The sequence below is a fragment of the Protopterus annectens genome, chromosome 11.part0 (assembly GCF_019279795.1).
Source record: "Protopterus annectens isolate FY-2018-M chromosome 11.part0, PAN1.0, whole genome shotgun sequence".
NCBI classification, from domain to species: Eukaryota; Metazoa; Chordata; order Ceratodontiformes; family Protopteridae; genus Protopterus; species Protopterus annectens.
Window position 1 is genome coordinate 1,212,382,070 of NC_056745.1, and position 8,681 is coordinate 1,212,390,750.

The 8,681-nt window shown below is 39.9% G+C and overlaps 1 protein-coding gene across 4 annotated transcripts in view; it reads left to right on the plus strand.

The window, feature by feature from the left end:
- Positions 1-8,681, plus strand: part of PRDM4 (PR/SET domain 4) — a 780,070-nt gene that overhangs the window by 362,663 nt on the left and 408,726 nt on the right. The window lies entirely within an intron of this gene.

Sequence of the window (8,681 nt, forward strand, 5' to 3'; positions counted from 1 at the left end):
TGTATTTATTTAGAAAAGTCTGTAGTGTAGTAGCATTCGAATGTTCAATTATTAAAGATGCAGAGAACAGGTGGAACTTCGAAACAGTTAGTAAAATACTTTATGCAAAATAATGCAGAGTGGCAGCAAACATGGAGGATGCAATTTAGAGACAAATTTAAATGTAGTCTTTTTACTGGGAAAATACCATGGTATATGTTGCATGTCAGTGAGTGCATAATGATATGAAAATTAAGTTTTCTTAATGAAAACTGTTGTGTATGCAAATATCAAAATCAGACATGGTAGAGTGATTTAGAAGTGCGTAAGTCTAGCTTGATGAGCCACAGTGATCAGCTATTCCAAACATCAGGATTTTTTTTGTGAACTGAATTACCTTCTGCAGTAAATGCTAGGAGTGGAATAGGTAGTAGCTGAGTAGCACATGTTTGTAACCGCACTTGGAGCTAGTGAGAGTGTTGTTGTTTATCATTGCCCTGGTGTTGTAGATGCTTCCACCAGCAGCTAACTTAACCATTGTCTTCACGATGGAGCATAATAAACCATTGCTGTGTAGACAGAGACACTACATGGGAGACTAGTCATTTACTGTTCTCACATGGACTTGAGTTGGGGGGGGTGCATGGATTGTTTATCCCAGTGAGCACTAAGGTCTGTAGCATTTACCATCCTTGTTATGTGGACTTTTCAATGTGTGACATGGGACAGAAATGGAGTTTAACAGCCATCAGCTTTATAAATCCTACAACAGATCTTTGATGTGATGATGTAGCATGTAGAGAAGCATGTTTGGCTCCTATGGACAATATAGAAACACATCAGTATGTGGGCATTCTATGAAATGAGACAATTCTCTGAGGTTGTGGGAGACATTAGGCTCACCCACTTCTCTATCAAGGCTATACCTTTTCCACATGGCACTGAGCAAGTCAAATTGGAAGGGCTTCAGCCACATCAACTGCCAGGTAGTATACAGTGCAACAGATATTATTTGCAACTTGTTTGTTCACCATGCAGTCAGTTCCCATGATTCCCTCATCTGGTACTCATGAAAACTATTTCAGAGGTTTGTGCGGAATGATTTTCCTAAGGGTCATCTAATTAGCAGGTGCACACACTTTCATCCATACAGATAGTGTAAGCCACTCCCACAGATGTAGGGTGCAGCCCAGAGCCAGCTCATGGTCAAATGGTACCCTAGGCAGGACAATGGACTGGGGCCTCCAGCCATACCAATATCTTACTACTTGACTGACTCCACTTACCATAAAACACTGTTCATACCTGTCTTTACATTTACAGTGATCACAAAGATTTGAATGTAAAACTTTATTTCAAGCTTCACAGCACAGTATTGAAAGCCATTTGCTAACAGCCCCCCCCTTAAAAAACCACTGACACTTCAAAACGATTTAATGTAAGCAGCAGTAAACTTCCATTTTCCTTGAGACTGACATTTAAAGTGCATCTGGCAAACCCCTGAACTAAAAAATGCATGTACTGGGATTCATAGTCAAGTTGTACACAGTGATGTACTAATGAGTGGCTATGCAAAGGTTAGAGGGACTCAGTGTAATGCATAACCTTGAGAACCAAGTGAAGTGAACTAGCCAGTTAATGTTGGAAAACAACTCAGTGCTTGTCTACACATCTCACTTAGCAGTTCATTTTCCAGGTAATTTTCTGCCCGTCTACCTCAAGTATGGGAAAAAAAGGTGTTTGGACCTCTCTGTATTATGTTTCTGTCAGGTCAGTAGCAAATGGAGCATATTGCAGAGAATCACTGTTAGGTTTAAATGTACATTATGGCATATTCTTTTTGCAAATTTTCACATTGTAAACAAGAAAAAAAAACGTAAATAACTGGCAGTACTGAACACACAAAATATTAGTCTTTCTGTAAAATTTGACATTTTAAATATACCAAGAGATAACTGGCAATGCTGAACACAAAAACTGAAATTCTTCTTCTTCTTTCGGCTTTTCCCGGTTAGGGCTCGCCACAGTGGATCATCTGTCCGCTCATGATTGGCACTGGAGTTTTACGTGTCGAGTTGCCAGCCCGGCGCCAAACCTTCCACAGAAGGCACACACACACGCACACTCACACCTAGGGCCAATTTAGAGTGTCCAATCCACCTACTGCATGTCTTTGGGATGTGGGAGAAAACCGGAGCACCCGGAGGAAACCCACGCAACCACAGGGAGGACATGCAGACTCCGCACAGAAGGCACCCCAGTTGAGAATCGAACTGGAGAGCCTCTTGCTGTGAGGCGGCAACGCTAATAGCTAAACCTACCAAATAAAAATAATGTTGTCTTTTGGCTTTTCCCGGTTAGGGGTCGCCACAGCGGAACTCCGGTCCGCTAATGATTGGCAGTCGATTTTCACGAACGCCGAGGTGCCAGCTCGACGTCCAACCTGCAACGAAGGCATGCCCTTTTACGCATGTCTTTCGAACGCCCACCCAACTGCGGGGAGGACATGCAGACTCCACACAGAAGGCACTCCCCGCACTCCAGCCGAGAATTGAAAGGGAGAACCTCTTGCTGTGAGGCAACAACGCTACAGCTGTCTGTATGTAAACCGTGAATAATAAATTAGAAGAAATGATGACTCCGCCTATGTTTGCAAATTATATTTATGGTCACCATTAACATTATAAGGTGCAATACTGAACACAACTTTAATTATGTTGCAAAATTTTCTATCCTGCATCAGATATAGAAAGTACAGTGACCCAGTGTACACCTGAAGGCTTTACTTAGCTTTTTCTAGCTATAGTCTGATCAGTCTCTCAAATGGGTGCAGAAAGTTTATGCAATATGTAGATTACATTTTTCTGTTCCTCATGAGGAATCCTTATATATTTCAGTTCAGTATTACTCCAGAACATCGATGCTATTACCACTTTTCCCTGAGTTTTCCTTCACATATGGAATGAATTTAAGTATTACATTGTAGAAAGAAACTCAGTATAAGCATAAATGTCTATTAGTTAAAGGCTGCACCAACGATTTAAACAACATTATATTTAACTTGGTGATTAAAACTTCCAGTTGTTTTAACTGTAAAGTTTACAGTTTAACAGACAGCATTCACAAGATCATTAGACATCAGCTATCAGACTAAGGCTGATTCCATTGCTAACAAAGATGATACTGATAGCTCTTCTTGGCCCATAGATATTTTTCTTTTATTTTCTTCACTCTTTAAATAGGAAAAGGGTCTCACTCCACTGGCAATAGGCATTCACAGGAATGTATGCATCACAGTTTTAACATTAGGGAAGGTTTCCTGGAGGTCATGGCCAACAGTATAGGGTCTTATTGAATTTGGGCTGTCTATGCAAATCTGTGGTTTAATAAAGAAAACTGCAATAATTCTGTTAAAACAGTCTTCTGTGTATTTTGTAAACTGCACAGCTGCATAACTCATTTATGGTAATTGGTGATCTTAAGTTAACATTCTAAATTGACTGTGAAGTATAGGACTGGCTTCAGTTTTTTTTTTTTTTTTTTTTTTTTTTTTAATTCCACAGCTAAACTGTCTGTGATTACACCAGGGTTGCCAGACGTCCCTATTTGGGCGGGACTGTCCCGAGATCAGCAGCCTGATCCCGAGTCCCGCCCTGCCGGTTTAAATCCCGGCCAGCCTCCGCTTTGTTTTTTTTTTTTTATTTTTGATTGTCCTGTATACCTGGCATACGGGCCAATCAAAATGTGCTAAACACGGAGCTTCTTGTGTTCCGCATTAAACACGAGAAGCTCCGTGTTACGATGATTGGCCCATATGCCGGTATATGGGCCAATCAAAAATCGCTAAACACGGAGCTTCTCGTGTTTAATGCGGAACTGCAATGCATTAAACACGAGAAGCTCCGTGTTTAGTGCAGAGCGAGTGAGCTCAGTTCTGTAATGTGGAACTCTGTTCCGCATTAAAGACCTTTTTTTTTTTGTAGATGTCGATCAGTTTATTACCTCTGAGTCTGAAACTAATTTGAAACTTTGTGCGAGTACCAGTGTGGAGTTTACAGATTGGATATAAAACTAATTCAGGGAAGAATGCTGTAATGGGTGAGAAAGTTTGCAGTAATAATGAAAAACTGAATACTTTTAAGAAATCTGTTTTGTAGCAGACTACTTTACTTATGCCTTTGTTATTCATCAAGTTATGATAATTTTATTTTCTTTTTTTGAGGGGGAGGGTGGGAATTTGTTTACATCCTGAAAATGAATTTTCAGGGCAGCTGAATGAGTGCGAGAGAAGCCTTGGCTTCAAAGCTGTATGATTGAATTAGATGTACACTTTGCTCTGTAAGACTGTAACACAGAGAGAAAGCTTGAGGAAGAGGGGGAAAAGGGCTGGTAGGCCTGATGGGGAATAAAACATAAGCTTGCATTTATAAGTTTTTAAGATATGTAAAAGAATGCTGAAAAGAGTAGGGACTAGGGAGGAGGGACAGTTTCTTTGGATGAAGTATGTTTAGCCATTTCTGGCATTCATTTTGGAGTTTGTTAGCAACAAAAGTTTGGTTATCTGCTTTCCTTCACATGAGAAAAATGTGCAACAAAAGCAACATCTGTGAATTGGTACCAGAGAAGTATGTGCTGCTGAAAATCTGCTGTGACTGATAGTGCCTGAATAAATTACATGACATATTTTCTTGAAAGACCTAGGGCTGTAGGATATTTAGATTCTAAAGTGTTTATTAAATATATGTCTGTATATTAAAAATTGAGCTAATGCAGTAATTTACAGGAGAACATAATATAAGATGCTATAGTACCTGCCCCTTCCTCCAGGCTTATAGTCCAGAGATACAGAAATGATTTTTAACTTTGCCACAAAAGGGCAGCTTGTAGTAACTTTCCTTCAGTAAATAGGCATAATGGAAGTTATTTATATAATTTGCACTTAGATACACTAAAAAGTAGTTGCCGAAGACCTTTTTTTTTTTTTTTTTTTTTTTTGTCTTCACTTACTTTTTTTTGTCCCTACCTGGGGTGCTGGAAATCTGGCAACCCTGGATTACACTGAATTTGTCTCTTGCAGAGAAATCTATGCTTTGGCTTTTTAAACGCCATGGAGTAATTCTGGTCTCTTTATACATCTTCCTTCAGCTGCATCATTATGGTTTGGAGTTAGGTCATTGGCTTAGCTTTCATAGAAATTAAATTAATTTCTTATTTTTTGAATGTATTAAGTTAGTGACCTGTAAAGGGTTATCACTTCATAAAGATATTTTCACATTTTGCAAATTCTTGCTTGTTGCATTCAGTCTGTCCAGTATATTTCCCCACACAACAACGAAAATGACATTTTTGAAAGTATTTACTTAGTCTGCCAGAACTTTAGCTTCATGTTGCATACTTGAGTGCTTCAGTGATATAAATGAAATCTCTCCTTAATGCTTCTGTTGCATCAGCAGCCCAACTTGCTGAAGACAGCTATTTTACAGAAAGATTTTCGGGAACTTTACATTAGTGGTTCAGAATTTCCCACCTGTGAATTGAAGATGGAAAAAAACATGAAACATTTTCCAAAAGATTAAAAAAAGATATTGCTTTTCACAAGATTCTGCAGCACTTTTCTACTAGATTTAGTGATTGTGCTGAACACTGTATGTACTTAGTGAATTGATTGCACGGAGTCTAGCCCTTAGGCCATGGTATTTACCAGATGTGTTGCTGGCATTGTAGCTTTGGCCTCAGCAGTTGTGTCAATATTTCTCTCAGATAGTATTGGCAAACTGTCCTTTCAGGGTGTTCTACTATATGAGAGGGAGTAGGGTCCTTCTTTCTTAACATATTGCCAACTGGTCAGTGTGTCTGAGATCTGGTGTTGAGTCCACAACAAGAGCAAAATCTTTGGCCTTTTTGATTTCCTGCATTGTTGTGTCTACAACCCTGTCTCCCGTTAGCTTTGTAAACTTCTTAACTTGTTCCTCATGAAAAGGATCAGACTGAGAGGTAAGATGTTCTTCATGTTTCACTGTTGCAGTCATTACATTTGGGGTAATCTGCTGGCAGGTTGCCCTCAGTCGGCCTGATTAACAAAGGCTTGGGTCCTGCGTCGGTTGCTGTCCCATCTTCCAATATGTTAGGTTGTCAGGGGTATAAAACATGCAGCCAACGCCATTACATCAGTCTTTCTTACCGCGCGGTGCCCGAAGCAGAAGCAGTTCGAAAGTACCGGTCGGCCGACCCCTGAAATTTTCGTTTTCGTGTTTCAGAACCAAAGTCTTCAACTAAAAGCTAAGTACCCCATTGGGAAAACCTTTTCTTGCTCATTACTGATGCAATAGTTAACTGTGATGCTTCACAAGGACCTGTCTTTTTCTTCCATAAAAATCATTGCCTCTGCCATTTCATCTCATTACAGAACCTCCTCTCTTCTCTCATCCTCTGCTAAAGCAGCATCTCAGAGGGGCCAAAAATTTAAGACTTCCCAGGAGAGAACCAACACCTGCATGGGACCTCAATTTTGTTTTGGAAAAACTCACTGTCCCTCCTTTTGAGCTAGCTGCTACTGCAGACCTAAAATTTCTCTCCTGGAAAACGGCTTTCCTTTTAGCAGTCACTTCACCTAAAAGGATTTCAGAATTACAGGCTCTTATGGCAGTGGAGCCTTTCATTATTTTTCATACGGACAGGGTGACTCTCAGGACCAATCCATCTTTCATGCCTAAGGTGGTATCCAGTGTGGCTCTTAATCAGACCATTCATCTGCCAACTTTCTTTCCCAATCCACAGAACAAGGGTGAGCGGATTCTGCATTCATTGGATGTACACAGACAACTTAGATTCCACTTAAACAGGACAAAATCTCTAAGAAAATCTGAACAACTGTTGGTGGCATTTGCTGCAGGGGCTGAGGGAAAGGCTATTTCAAAGCAGACTATTTCCAAATGAATAAACCATTGCATTCGTTTCTGCTATATTCACCATGGTAAACCTATCCCCAAGGGGATCAGATCTCATTCCACCAGGGCTGCATCTACCTCTGCAGCCTTTCTCAGAGGGGTTCCTACCAGAGACATTCTAGAAGCTGCTACCTGGAACTCAGTTCATACATTCACCAAACATTACCATTTACCTCTCTTCTCTAAATCCAGAGCTGGCTTTGCCACTGCTGTCCTGCAGGGCCTTATAGCTGCTCCTAATGCTGTATAAATCCATCCTCCCAACCATAGCTTTGGGAATCTACCCAAATGAAATGACTGCAACATTGAAACACGAAGAACATAGTACAGTCGTGTACACTTACCATAAATGTAGATGTTCGAGTGTATTCACTGTTGCAGTCCTGGTTACCCACCCTCCAGCCCCCTGTTTTTCTCTTACTATACCTCTCCTCTCTTTTACTGTGCTTAAAAGACTTTTCGGTGTATTTGCTTTTCTTTGGAGGTGTATTTTTTGTGTTTTAAATTATATACATACATATATATATATATATTTTGCTCCCCATTTGGGGGGCACCTGACATCTGGGGCAAGAAAAACTGATGTAATGGCGTCGGTTGCATGTTTTTATACCCCTGATGACCCGACGTCATGGAAAAAGGGACAGCAACCGACGCAGGACCCAAGACTTTGTTAATCAGGCCGACTGAGGGCAACCTGCCAGCAGATTACCTCAAATGTAATGACTGCAACATTGAATACACTCAAACATCTACATTTATGGTAAGTGTACACAACTGTACTTTCTAGCCCTCCAAGAAAATTTCTATTTTGTGTGAAACCAAGCAACTCATTAGTCTTTCTAAGTGGAAAAAATAGTTGGCAAGGAACTTGACCACTGCAACAGTCTATTTTAAAACATTTTCTGTATTTTTGTTTGTGATCAACTTCTTCCATAAGGGTGCAGTCTATCCATCTTTGATGTGCACTTTCCTTTTGAATTTGAAGACACATTTATAGTGATCAGTTGAATTTTTCATGTTCATGCGACCTTGCTGCTGCATTCTTCCAGTCATTAAAGCCTGATGTAGCAAGAACATGAGGTAGACTACAGTAGAGTTTACTAGGTACACAGAACATAATCAACTCACCATCAAAAGGAACTATCCAGTCATGGGGAATACCTTCATCACTGCTTCTTTCCCTGTTATACAGCTCAGGGCTGAAATATCATGTACCACTGACATGTATTTTTTTGAGGCTTGAAAAACCCTGAGGATGTGTTTTATATTTTCTGATAGAAGTCTTCTCTCAAAGTTTTCAGAAACAATATATTAGTCAACAAGGTCATGAGCATAGCTATCTGCCACTGGTTTCTGCTGGTGGTCCTGGTATAAAACGGGTAGATTTTGTGGACTCTCAGTGTCTTGTATTTCCACACATGACACTGAAGTCAAAGTATTTGTGCTTTCAGCAGTGGCATCTTTATTGTATTTTATTTATTTAACATTTGTTTGCCAGGATTGTCTGAATGGACCAGTGTCTGTTTTCAGTGGAGTCCTGGGGAGAAAAGCTCCATAAGTTTAGAGAGAGAAGAAAAATTTACAAAAGCATAACATTACAGAGTAGTAGCACACAGATTTTAGACTCTACAGCAGTTAGTATACAATAAGAGGATATTACCCCTTTTGGTTGAAAATACAAATGTACAATATATACAGTGTGAGTAGATAAGAAACTGGTAGAGCATTGCAAGATTTTTCACAATTGAATGAG